Raw genomic sequence first — 14,543 nt, forward strand, 5'->3', positions numbered from 1 at the left:
ATGCCTCCATCCAATGAATAGCACAGAAGAGATTAAAGAATGGGTGGGTGCAATCTGACAAAGAAATTCTTGTAATCCACTAGTAGTCATTTAAAACATCAACTTTGGAGTGCTGCTACTCCAAGGACAATGACACCAGTAAAACAGGTAATATTTTCTGGAGTTGAGAAAACAAATGGAAGGAGATGGCTTTGGTCCTGAATTCACTGTTTTGGCTGAAGATCAGCAAACAGCTTAATTCAAACAATTATTAAATACCTCCCTAAAACCAGGTACAAATCTATATCTGTAGAAGTTTTCTCTTTGGGAGTTCCCCAAACCAATGGCAGGTCTGGCATATTTTTATCTGTTATATGCAGGATACAAAGGCAAAAGTGAGATAGCTCCTGCCCTCAAGGAGCTATTCTACCTTCTCCTGGTAGCCAAGGGTGCGTGGGGTGCATTACAGAGAAAAATAAATTCAGAATATTTTGAGGAGAGAGTATTAACCATTAGGGACATCATTAAAGGCATCCTATGGGAAGGTGGCCTTGAACTGAACCTTGGTGGAAAGTTAGTTGGGACAGCTAAGTGGCATAAATGGAGAGAACACCAGATCTGAAATCAGGAACAGGAACACTCAATTTTCTAATTTCAAATCTGGTCTGGGACATTTAATAGTTGAGTGACCCTGGGCAAATCACTTCACCCTGTTTGCCTCAGTTTCCTCATCTGTCAAATGAGCCAGAGAAGGAAATGGCAAAGTACCCCAGGATCTTGGTCAAGAAAACCCCAAATGGGGTCACTGTGAATTGAACTGAATGACTGAACAACCAAAAGATGAATAGAAGGATGGAATGCATTCTGGGCATAACTGCTGGTGCGAGTGCAACATGGTGGGAGATAGACTGTAAAAACATGGAAAGACCCACATGAAATTAGGAAGAGTGAAATAAGAAGAACCAAGAGAACATTATATACAGTGACAGAAATATCATTTGAAGACTATCTTATGTATGTCCACCTCTAAAGAAAAAACTAAAAACAAGATAAATATATATACATACATACATATATGTGTATATAATATTTTTGTCAAGTGATGCCTTTCTGGTGTGGAAAGGCAAAAAAGGAAGGAGATTCCTGGGGATTTTAATGTAACAATTTAAAAATTAAAAAGTAATTCAGAGGAGATAGTTTGGCTAGAACGTGGAATGAAATAAGCCTGGAAAGGTAAGTTAAAACTAGGCTTCTGAGTCTCCTATAATCAAGCTAAGGGGTTTATTATAGTTTATCTTAGGAGGCTGGTGAAGGTTTTCGGAGCAGGTATAGCTGTGCTCAGAGCTACGTCTTGTGATGATTATTTTGGCAGCTACAGGAAAGATGAAGTGGAAGAGGTAGATCCTGGAGGTAGAGACTAATGAGGAGATTATTGCAACAGTCTAGCCAAGACGCTATGATAAAGGCTTGAACCAGGGTGGAGGTCAGAAACTTGAAGGCCCCTTAAAAGATACGATGAAGTAAATTTGCTGTGCTCATCACTGGCTACAGATGTCACGTGAAAAGACTTCTGGATTGGGGAGTCGGGCAGCCTTGTCGTTTATTATCTGGGTGACTGGGCCATTTGATTCAACAAATATTTATTCATCATTTTCTGTTTATGTCGGGGACCAGCCCCTTACGACCCCTGAGAGGGAAAGGGGGAGAGAGAGAAGGAAAGGGGAAGCGACAAAGAAGGTACGGACAGCTTTCACATAGTATGCAAAGAGGAGTCGTTTATTGAGGCAAAAGCATGATAAATAAAGGAAAGGGGGAGAGAGAGAGATTAAATAGATGGAGCTTGGCCGGAGGCCAAGCTCCTGCAAGGACAGCCATCGCCTAGCCTGAAAGAGGAGAGAGGGGGAGAGAGAGCGAGGCGGAGCTTGCTGGGCCATAAATACCATTTGCTACGTAGTACATAGGGATGACCCTCATTGGTCAATGACAAGGCATAGGTGTGGTTTCTCTTGACCAGGGGAGAACAAAGAAACCTGTTTTCCCGCCTAACCTGGGAGAAGCTGGGGTCAAGGGTCAGGGGCCTTCCCAGCCATGAGCACTACTGAGCATGCCCAAGACTGACTGTTCCCCTTGCCCCTGGGCTGCTACATCTCCCCCTTTTTGTTTTACACACAAATGAATAGTGTAATATCAAAATGTAGCAACATTACAGCATTAACAAATACAAACACTCTGGTGCATAATCATATTCTGATACAGAGATGAAAAACCTATCCTGATTGTATAACTTAGATATCCCAATCAAGAATGAACATCAGCATAAACTGATTCAGTGATCAATCTTAAAAATTCCCAAACTGATCTTTCTATCTGTCTGTCTGCATTTCAAGATCAATGCAACAATCTTAGTAGATATAAAAATGTTAAGAAAATAATTTCCACGCTACTGATCCTGGTCTAATGAGGTAGAACTCCATGGTTCACATGACAGGTGCAATAACCAAACATGCCACCATTCACAGTCTGGACTATCAGAAGTTGTCAGCCTTTTCAACAGTTAGCAAAATACTATCCCTGGAGATGAAGGATAAGTCCTTCCTTTCTCTCGTACTGATACTGCATCTTGGGGATCTTTCCGTGCTCACTGCCAGATGCCTGCCACATTAAGAGACTGGTTGGTAGCTCGATGCCAGGACATCCAGCGACTGAGGGTGTCAGTACGCCATGTCTCTGCATTTCCCAACCTCAAACATCCATTTCACATGGAAAATGTAACCGTGGCTGAGGCTGTCTGGTCCATAATGAAAGATTCATTATGATTCCCCTTACATGCTGTCAGACATCACTCTCCAGTATGGTCATCTGAAAATTAACAATTGCTGTCATGTTCTCATGTTCACCGACTGTTAGGTGACTGTAATTCTAGAAATCTTTGCACCTTCATAATTCTGGATCAGAGCATTAACAGTACTTTCTTTGTACTCAAAGTTCTGGCCTTAATAGTGTAAAAGAAAAAAATCAAGGTTGATCAATCAAGAGTGACTTTAAAAAGTGTCCTCTAAAAATATAAATACTGATCTCTATAAGATTCCTCTCCCTTTTCTTTTTGTTTGTGTGTTGGGAGAGATCCCTTCAAAGAAAAACATCCTCTCTAAACATTTCTGGAGGATCATGTTATCACATGTCAAATGATCTCAGAAAATTGATCCTGGGAACCTGATCCCAAAATTAATACAAGATTCTCTTGGCTCACTGTCTATGTGGTATCTTTGAAACTGAGCCAATGTGAAATATCAGAACTTACATTCCCAATGATTTCTAAGTCCTGATCTAAATAGATCAAAATTCGCCTTGTATAGGAACATAATTTTGCACCATTACAGGCTTTGCAAAAACATCAATACATCAATCACAGTGCAAATTTTTAACAAATACCAATATTCCCATCCATTTTACATTCTCAATTGTAACTTAAATAACCATGATGGTGATAATGAAGTAATATTTCAAGTTCTGACTGCATATTCCTTATGTCATCCTTATTTTAAATCTCTGCTTGTATAAATAAACCCATCAATATGATAACCAAGCCTATACCATTACCAATATTTGCAAAATTCATTCCACCAAACCAATGTTTGGGTAAATAGAAGCTTAAGTTGTTTCTCATGTAGAAACAATTTCTACAGTTTCTTGTACCTACAGCATTTGACATAGCTTTTTCATTCCTAGTTGTCAGTGAATAATATTCAATGTGCTTTTTCTGCAAGCTTATCTGTGCCTATTGTGTCATGTTTTTAATCCATACTCCAAAACAGTGAAACTTAGATTATACATTGCCCTTGCTCCATGTTTTTGTGCAATAATAATTTTTTCCACCTAGGAGAGACAATGACTGCGCGTCCACAGAAATTGTCAAACCTAGAGCCCTCAGTTTTTCATGAGGTCTTACTTCCATATACCAGAACGTCTTCCAGTATATGAAAGGGAAGCCAATAGATCCCGAATCCAGCGGCCGTCTGAATTCTGGGACTGTTGGAGGAGAGCAAGACATTTTTCCTATCAAAATATTACCCACAAAAACAGGGTATCAGGAGTAATGGTTAACAATGGTATTAACACTCAACTACTGCTATGGTAGTCAGCCCTTAATGTAATGTCGGGAACATAATCTTTGCCTGGATGTCAATGATCTCTTACAATAACTCAAGTTCCTAATTAAAGATTTCCTAACGTCTTTTTCCTGATCTCTCATTCTTTCTTGAGAGTAACATCAGTGTCATCTGTCCATTAAACCTGTCTGTGCATCATTTTCTGCTTAGCACCTCATTTTTGATGTCAGAGGTATCAGGTCTATCCTATGGATGAGAGTTTTCTATCTCCTACTCTTTGGAGAGTCCTACCAAGGTCTATACCCTTGTTAACAGCATTTCTTACAATACAAGTGGTGGATTTACAATGCATACAATTCATAATGCATACAAAATTCCCTTTGACAGTATCATATACAAAATACAGGGTATACATTAGCAGCTAGACAATTTGTAGCTATTTCATCTCAATCCCATCGCAAAGTCTTTGGAATGTGGGATGTATCTGGTGTCTTGTACAGACACAAGTGTGATTTTGTCCTTCTGAGTTAGCATACTTGATGTTGCTCTGGGTACCCCATCTCAAATGCAGCATGACAAGTGTCCGTCAGTGGCCTAATAGCAAATGTCTCTAATAGTGTAATGTCATTGTTCTAGAGTGATATTAGTCACCAAAGAAGTGTCCTTCCAGCGAGTCTGGATTGTGGCTGGCATGTAGATAGCTGATGCCATCACCTTCCGTCTGCTTCTCTTCCTGGTCTGTATCAGCTGGTATGAAGCATGACGTGGGAGACCAGATGTTTTCATTATCTGTGAACATATAAACAAGACCTCGACCCAACGTTATCATCCCCTTGGGTCCCTTACAGTCTTAATATCTTGATGATATTTAACCCACTTCAGGTATCCCACACAATGTGATCTTTATCATTACCTTCAATATTGATTGTTACAAAGCTTTAACTTATATTCTTTCTGGGGTGTAGAAAAGATAGATGATTAGTGATATCATATCCACCTCTTTCCTTATGAAAGTGGAAATGTCACAGCTTAACAAAATTGGCTTCTAGATAAGTCTGATTCTAATAGAGACATGTTGTTTGCAAATATAATGTACCCTTTAAGACAATATTCATCATTACATTTTGGATAGCAATACCCTTTTTGTGCTGCAAGTGGACAGCATTCATTATACTGTCATAACATTCCCAATTATGCCCTTTTGATATTTGATCAAATTTGGCTAACATGGAACAATTCCAATAAAATGATTTCAAGTTATACATTGTACCAGTACCATTCAAAATTTTCAGGCATGTAATAAAGTCAGATCTTTTACCAAATACCCATATATTCCTAGAACAGAATATCTGTTAGTGACTCAATGATACTCTTCTGTAGTCAAATTGTTTCGCATACAATTACATGTGTGTGTGGATAGTGTGTTAAACCTGCCTATAGGGCAATCATAGGCTTTACAATCCATGTGCTGCATTTTTGGTGTCCTGTGCCAGACACCTCTGCCATCTGTCCTTCTTCTGGGCAGATTGTCTTGCCATCAGATGCTCTTGATCATCTTCCATGGACTTCATGTATCTGAGAAAATAAAACAGAAAACCTCGACCCCAAATGAAAGCCTCATTGGGTCTTAGAAAGTTAGAAAGTGACAGAACATATATACCTTCAGTTTTTGAACCTTGGGGCTCATGAATTCCTTTGAGCTCTTTGTACCATAGCTTGCATGTAAGCCATGAGCTATGCAATTTAGCCTTTGCATTGCTGTTAAAAGCCCTGCCATTCCAAGCTGTTTGGAATAGACAGTTGTGCACAGTTATTTATAAAATCTGCAATCACTTTGCTCACTTCTTCATTTGAGCTTGAACCCATAAACCAGGAGAGTAAGTATCTCCCATCACTTTTCACAGTTCAACCTTTGTGCCAGGAGCATACTGAAATGTATCCTTTGCTCCAAAATATACAGTGGATATCTATCAGGGCTGAAATTAATCCACAGCAGTTTGCATTGATAAGCGATATCACCTGCTTGTTCAGGATATAGATGTACCATATACTTTGCAAAGCAGCATGTATAGATGCTTAAATATTTGCTTTTTCAAATCCATAATCAGAAAAATATCATTCTATAAATCACTTGTGAATTGACCCATGTGTGCTGGGATCTTAAGCCTTTGTCTGCCTGCACACAATTTTTGCTTTTTGAAAAAATTTCCACCTTGTGCAGTTATTAAAATTATAGCATTGTCTTATGCTGTAAAAATATGCACAGAATTATCAAACAATTGCACAGAAGTTGTTGTTTCTGAACTACTGCCCTTAGCTTCATAACTGAAAAGATCTTAATACTGTGACTAAAATCATTACTTTCATCTGCTAAATCTGCAAATCTTCCCTGCAGAAATAAATCAAATTATGCCAGTAACCTTTGAATTTGCCTTATTATCATAGGTCTCTTTTCAATATCATGATCAGCTTCAATATCTGCAATTTTAATACCTGATAGTATTGCCTCTTTCAAATCCTTAATAAATCACTGTACTGAGTAACAGAGTTCCTGATAACTTTAATAATTAACCACTGGTAAACAGATTGAATCCTTCCAACCATGCTTTTACTCTGCTGAGCATGTGTCTTAATTTTCCATAGTAAAAGCTATTCTAGTTATAAATCATTTGCTTTCTGGATACAGGTATGTTAATATGCCCAGTAAAAAGTTTCTGAACTGCATACAGGCTGTTTGAATAAGCTCTGCTCAAGATTCACCCTGTTGCTTTATGTCCTGCTTAGAAAAGTGTTAATAATTCCTCCATAGTTAAAATTAGAAAGCCTTAGAAATTCCTTTAAATCATATTCCAATTCATGCTTATTATATCTTAATATTAAATTTTTTCTTCTAGCCAATTACAGCCTTAGTGATACAACTTGCAACCTCAGTTGCTCTGATGCTATCTTCCACGTGGCTCAAGCCACGTGGCCGGTAGAGAAAAAATCTCAAGCTGCTTCGGATCTAAGCCCCAACCTTAAAAGTTTTCTGTGTGCACTTTAACTACCTTGAGATATATACCAAAATTTCTCTACAGATAAAACATTTCTAGTCCTGATATTCTGTGGCATATAACAAAAGTCAGAGAAAGATATTTAATTCTCCTTTTTTAACTTCCTTTATCAAAAAATATAAGCAGACATTCCTTTATAATTTTGCCTATCCAACCTAAATTAAAACTAAATTAAAATTCAAATTCCCAGCACCCAGGTAAAGCCTACCTTTACCTGGCTGGACCTCAAACAAAAGAGTTCCTAGGACTTTTTCAAATGCTAAATGAGTGTAGAGGCTTGCTTCTTTTAAAAAAAAATCTTCTGCCTTTGGTTACAGAATGGCAATATCTTTTTACAACTTAGGCTGTTCCGAATTTAACCTAATTCAGGATTATTACCTTGATTCCTTAATTTTGCTGAGACCTACGGTTTTATTAAAAAAATTTTTGTTTTTTATCCGTTTTTTCCAAGTAATTCTGATCTTTTAAATGCCCTGCTTTGAGTCTAAGCAAGCACTTCCTGATAAGCCTTTCAAATGCATCTGAGTCTGACCTCTCCTGAAAAGGCACAGGGAGTTTCTTGTAAAGATTAGCTTGCAGAACTTTTGAAATAAGAAGTGCTTAAGAAAGAACTCCTTAGCATTCTGCAGCAGTTTCTGCCTTGCGTCTTCCCTAGCCTTTCCCGCTTTTGCGTATGAATAGCAGCCTGGCTCTAGGAGCCTTTTGTCTCAGGAGTCGGTAAATTTGACTTTGCTTTCCTGATGAAATTTTAACTCCTGCTTTTTCTTTTCCCAGTTGCTCCTTTTGAAATTCACTATGCTCTAGCAACTGTTTGTTTCAGAGTGAGATTTTTCGAGTTCTCAATCGCCCCTAGTGAGGGTTTCCCTGGGTCCAATTTTCTTTTTAGCAGACCCAGGTGGGGGAGGGAAACTGCACTTCGTATATATAAGGGGACTGTTATTCCGTTGCCATCAAAACACACATACATTCGACCATTCACACAATGGGGTTTGAGAGGGAGATATGAATGGGACGACCTACCCTTCCTCAAGATCGTGTTCGATCCCTACCCGTTACTATAGCCTCGATTTCCTCAGGATCGTGTTCGATCCCTACCCGTTACTGTAGTCTCGATTTCGGCGCCGAATTTTTCCTCAGTCGTCCGGTGGTCGCTCGGGCCCCACGTTGGGCGCCAGATATGTCGGGGACCAGCCCCTTACGACCCCTGAGAGGGAAAGGGGGAGAGAGAGAAGGAAAGGGGAAGCGACAAAGAAGGTACGGACAGCTTTCACATAGTATGCAAAGAGGAGTCGTTTATTGAGGCAAAAGCATGGTAAATAAAGGAAAGGGGGAGAGAGAGAGATTAAAGATGGAGCTTGGCCGGAGGCCAAGCTCCTGCAAGGACAGCCATCGCCTAGCCTGAAAGAGGAGAGAGGGGGAGAGAGAGCGAGGCGGAGCTTGCTGGGCCATAAATACCATTTGCTACGTAGTACATAGGGATGACCCTCATTGGTCAATGACAAGGCATAGGTGTGGTTTCTCTTGACCAGGGGAGAACAAAGAAACCTGTTTTCCCGCCTAACCTGGGAGAAGCTGGGGTCAAGGGTCAGGGGCCTTCCCAGCCATGAGCACTACTGAGCATGCCCAAGACTGACTGTTCCCCTTGCCCCTGGGCTGCTACATGTTTGTAAAGTGAAAGCCAGCATAGAGTAATGGTCAGAAGACTTGGGTTCAAGCCCTGCCTGAAACCTACCAGGCGTATTTCCAAGGGGAAGTGTTCTAACATCTCAGGACTCGCCATAAAAACAACAGCTGCCAACCCACTTCAAATGAGGGAGTTTCTGACATCGGTGAAAACACACTGGTCTGGATCCAGGGCGAGGAACAGGGGACCCTCAAACCCAAACAATAACCTGAAGATTCTGCTCCTTAGGGGCAAGTAGAATTATATTTGGGGGTTAGAAAAGGTCCAAATAGATCTATAATCTCATTATGATTATCTAAATTAGCAATTTCCTTTGTAATTTATTATTTAGGATGGCTTAGATGCACTGTATGGTTCAGTAACTTGCCTCTAATCAAACAGCCAGCATGTATCCAGGACAAGCCTAGAATCTGGGTCTCGACTGGAAGGTGAGCCCTCTGTCCATTGTGCATTGCTAGTTTTCACTAATAACAAGGAGTACAAAGTCATTGCAAAAGGTAAGAAAACTAACACACCTCTGGAAAGGGAGACAATCAAAAAAGGCATCTGCATCTTCTTCTTTTTTTATTTTGGATCCTTACCTTCCATCATAGGATCAATAATAAATTCTGTGTATTGGTTCCAAGGCAGAAGGGCTGGGCAATAGGGTTTAAGTGACTGAGGTCAGATTTGAACCCAGGATCTCCTGTCTCTAGATCAGGCACTCAATTGATTGAGCCACCCAGCTGCCACCTTTAACACCTTATTCTTGATGAAAGCAAGGAAGTTAGGCAGGCTTCAGAGCTGAGGAGGGCGTCCTTTACAGCCCTCTCTGAAATGGCTTGGGGGAAGAGATCATTTCTTGTGTGGAGAACAGCCGGACAACCACAGGACTGGAAAAACAGGTGAGAATTATACTATCAAGTGCTTCTGAGGCTACTGGAGCCTACCCAGAAATTTTCCAAAGGGGGTTGACAAGGCTCCATCTACATTTTATAAACATTAATTTTACAGTTGTGTAGAAATGGATTGAAAGAGAAAGTAACAGCAGGGAGACCCATTAGAAGGTATTACCATTGCCAGGGCAAGAGGCGATACAGGCCTGAAGTAAGGTGTTGGATTTTTTTTATTATTTTTAAATATTTTATGAATAATATGGAAATAGGTGTCAAGTGATAACATTTGTACAACCCAGTGGAATTTCTTGTCAGCTCTAAGGAGGAAGGAAAAGGGGAGGGAATGATAATGAATCATGGAAACGTGGAAAAATATTTTTAAAATACAAATTTTTTAAAATAATAAAAGTTTTTGAAAATGTTTTATATTACTGAATATGTAAAATTGATCAGCTTGTTTGCCATCTTAAAGAGTGAGGAAGGAAGGAAAGAGAATTTGGTTAAAAATATTTTTAAGGTTAGAAATTGTTACATGTAAAATATCACAAAAGGTAACAAATATCTTTAAAATTAATCTATCCCTCCAGCCATGCCCTCTCCCATCTACCCTCTCCCATCAAGCAAATTAAAACATTTAAAAAATTTTGTCTCAATATATAAGCACATAGGCCTGCAAAACACATTTTCACATTAAATGTGTGGAAATGGATCTTTCTGCATTTTAGGGTCATTACCCCTCTGGTCAGGAAAGGAATGGTATAGTTTGAAAATCTTTTGAATGTATTTTCAGCATTCTGGTCTTTCTGAGTTGTTTTTCTGTATAATATAAATAATATAAATGCTGTTTCTAGATCTGATCACTTTGCTCCACATCACTTCATACAATCCTCCCAGTTTCCTCTGAAATTGTGCATTTCAGGGGGCAGATAGGTGGCTATGTGGATTGAGAGCCAGATTTAGAGTCCAGGTCCTGGGTTCAAATTATGATCTCAGACGTTTCCTAGCTGTGTGACTCTGGGAAAGTCCCTTAAAATCCTCATTGCCTGGCCCTTCCTGCTCTTCTGCCTTGGAACCAATACCCAGTATTGATTCTAAGATGGAAGGTAGAAGTTACAAAAACAAACAAAAAACTGTCCATTTCATCATTTTTTATGGTATATTTTATCACCTTCGTTCTGTTTAGCTGTTCCCCTTTTGTTGCCCATTTTCAGCTACTACAGAATCAACTGCCATAAATAATTTTGTACTGTTCGAAACAGGCTCAACATAGCACTGGTTGGGACAAAAGGAGACATTCACAAGACTGAGCAGTTAACAAATATCAGGGGTGTGCTCCTCCCTTGGCCGCGTGTAGAAACGTGTTGGTGGAATGTGGGTGAGTCATCGGGCATCAGCTCTGCAGGGAACATGGGTAGGATTGGGGGTGGGAGGGCTCTAGGTGGTGCAGAGGTTCCAATCCAGCCTCTGACATTAACCCATTATGTGACTCTTGCCAAGTTTCCTAAACTGTTTCCTTCAGTTTCTTCATCTGTCAAACGAGCTGGAGAAAAAATGGCAAATCCTTGCAGTGTCTTTGCCAAGGGAATCTCAAATGGGGTCATGGAGAGTCAGACACAAAAGCCACAAAATGTTTGTTTTTTTAACGTCCTTTGGTGACTTTCAATCAGAACACCAAGAAGCTTCATCCAAGGGCCAAGTGAGTCTCAGGGACAGCTTTGTTGCCTTTTAGAGGAAAATCTCTATTGCTGGGAAAGGGGGGAACCCTGGTCCTATCACATTTACATCCTTTTCTTTCTCCTTTGTGGAATAATAGGAATAGGGGTGCCTGGCTGGGTCAATGGGGATGCAGGCTGGTCACTTTCCGGGAATTGTCCCACAGTACTTACCAGAATGACCAGAGTAAGTCACAGTCCCACTGTGAGGGGTCAGGGATTGTCAGTGATACCCAAGAGATGCAGCCAGCGGTGGCATCCATCACCTCCCTCAGCCTCCTCTCTCCTCTGACTGGATGGGTGGAAGGTAGAGTACCAAACTCCTTTCAGTGCTTTCTTTATTGAGAAGATTGGGCTTTTCTTGGCTCACTCCACCCTCTATCTGCTGCTCCTCCTGGTTTCAGCTCCACGTTCAATGCTCCCCGAACTCCCCATTTCTTTCCCGTCTCCTTTTATGCGCTGTCTCACTATATCAGATTGTAAGCTCCTCGAGGGTTTTAGTTTTATTATGTAATTATTGTTGATTGTAATTAATTTTCAATTGTTTATTTTCATTATTAATTTTGTTAATTTATTAGATTACACAATACTTATATAATTAATTGTATTCCCAACACAGGGCCTGGCACATAGGAGGTATTTAATAAATGTTTCTTGGATTGGATTGGGTTGGGATGGATAGGAAGTCACCAAGATTTGGCAGCTGATGGTATAAACAAGAGTGAAGGAAGACACCAAGGTCATGGACCTGCTAGACTAAGGTGGCGGTAGAAGTCTGGAGAAGTGATGGATTTTAAGGGAAAGGAGCATCTAATATCCCAATATTAAAATACTATTATTGCAGGAAATCCAGTAAGAAAACTGATGTTCAATAAAGGAAGGAAAGTTGCTGAAAGGTTTTTCACAACATACCCCTAGAACTTTTTTCTAAGAGTTCTAATTACATCAACATCAAATACTTTTACCAAGAAAGTATGTTTCATAAGCTAAATTTATAAAAATAAGAGCCATTTCCCGATTGCTAAGTGGTCAAGATAGGAACAGGAAGTTATCAGAAATCAAATCCATTAATATTCAGATGAGAAAATGCTCTAAATCACTACTGATTAATGTAAATTAAAACAACTCTAAGGTACCACCTCACACCTATAAGATTGGTTAACATGACAGAAAAGGAAAATGACAAATACTGAAGGGAATATGGAAAAATTGAGACATTAAGGGCACTGCTAGTGGAGTTGTGAACTAGTTCAATAATTCTGGATAACAAATTAGAACCACTCCCAAAGGACTACAAAACTATGCATGCCCTTTGACCCAATAATATCACTACTAGGTTTGTATCCCAGAGATCAGAGAAAAAGGGAAAAAGACCTATATAAACATTTTTATAGCAGTTCTTTTCATGGTGGCAATTAGAAATTGAGGTGGTACCCATCAAGTAGAGAATGGCTGAATAGATCATAAATTATTCTGATGGAATGGCTCTTGTGTTATAAGAAATGATGAGCAGGATGGTTTCAGAAAAAGCTAAGAAGGACTTATATGAATTGATATAAAGTGAAGTGAGCCAAACCAGGAGAATATTATACACAATAATAGCAATACTGAACGGATGACCAATTGTGAAAGACTTGGCTATTCTGGCCAAGACAATGATTTAAGACCATTCCAAAGGACTTGTGGTGAAAAATGCTATCCACATCCAAGAAGAACTGATAAATTGAGTTCTTCTTTGGTTTGCTTTGTTTTTGGTCTATTTTCTTTTACATGACTGATATGGAAAGGTTATGCATGCTTTCATATGTATAATGAATATCAAATTATTTGCCTTCAAGAAATAGGGAGAGCAGAAAGGAGGGAATTTGAAACTCAAAATTTTATAGAAAGTTTTTCTTATACATAATTTAAAATATTTAATAAAAACTCATTTAAAATAGAGAAAACAAAGTTTCAGATATTTTCCTTTATACTCATTTAACCTCTTATATCACCCACAGCTCTAGTTAGGAGTACTCATCATGTAGTGTACTCTTGTCACTGACAAGTGAGACCAGGGACTACTGTCCTGCTATTCCCAGCATCTATCATAGTGTTAGCACATACAGTAAATGGTGTTGTTGGTTTTCTACTAGTCTCTATACCATATTTTGACACATTTTCTCCTCTTTCAAATCTGAACTTAGTAGCAACTCCTTGAAGATGATCATACACCAAGTCTTCCTATCATGGGAAAGTAATCTCTCCCTCTTAAAATTTCTTCCACCATCTGACCTAACTAACCCCTTTGCTTCTATCACACCCTCCTTTGTATTATACTTATTTACTTATACTTTAATACTTTCTCTTATTAGATGAAGTTCCTTGAAGGAAAAAAGAAACTAATTTTCATCCTTGTAATTCCCAGTACCCAAAACAGTGTATCTTAAGGCTAACATCTGCTAGAACTGAATTAAGAAGTGTGAAGCACACAGTACATCTTTAAAAATCTGGACTAAAAAGGTAAAACCCTCGGGTACTAAAAACACTTCAGAACAGTCTGATTTAGGATAACTGATACAACAATAGAATATTCCATTTTTTTGATCCATTTAACAATTGTTATCACTTGATGCCAATTAAACTTGTCTTCCTGTAATAGTCTTGGGAATTCAGTTTTATATCTTCCAGATTAAGTGTCAAATAACAGTATGTGGGCTTAATGAATGTTTTGAACAATATGAATATTGTTCAGAATCAGAATTACTGAGACTCTTCTGCCAAAGTTTGTTTTAGTTTTGTTTTTGTGTGTGAAGGGGTATCATGGGGGGAGGAGACGGTAGAAAATAGGCTATTGTCCACTTCTCCCAAATGAGCAAGTATCTTTTTTGTGTCTATAAGTAACAAATTTAAAACTAGACACCCTCCGGCCATTATACTTTGTTATATCATTATACCTTCTATACTAGTGTTCAGCCCTTGATTACAAATGGACATTAACTTGTCTTGCAGCTGCCATCTTTGAACTAGAGACAGAGGTTGCAGTTTTATAAATTGGGAAAGTGAAAAGGGAAATGAGGTTTCACAGAAGGTGACTGCATCTATACTGTAAGCTTCTATCAGTGTTTTAAAATAATCAACAAAGCCAATGG

The sequence above is a fragment of the Monodelphis domestica genome, chromosome 4 (assembly GCF_027887165.1).
Source record: "Monodelphis domestica isolate mMonDom1 chromosome 4, mMonDom1.pri, whole genome shotgun sequence".
Classification (NCBI taxonomy): Eukaryota; Metazoa; Chordata; class Mammalia; order Didelphimorphia; family Didelphidae; genus Monodelphis; species Monodelphis domestica.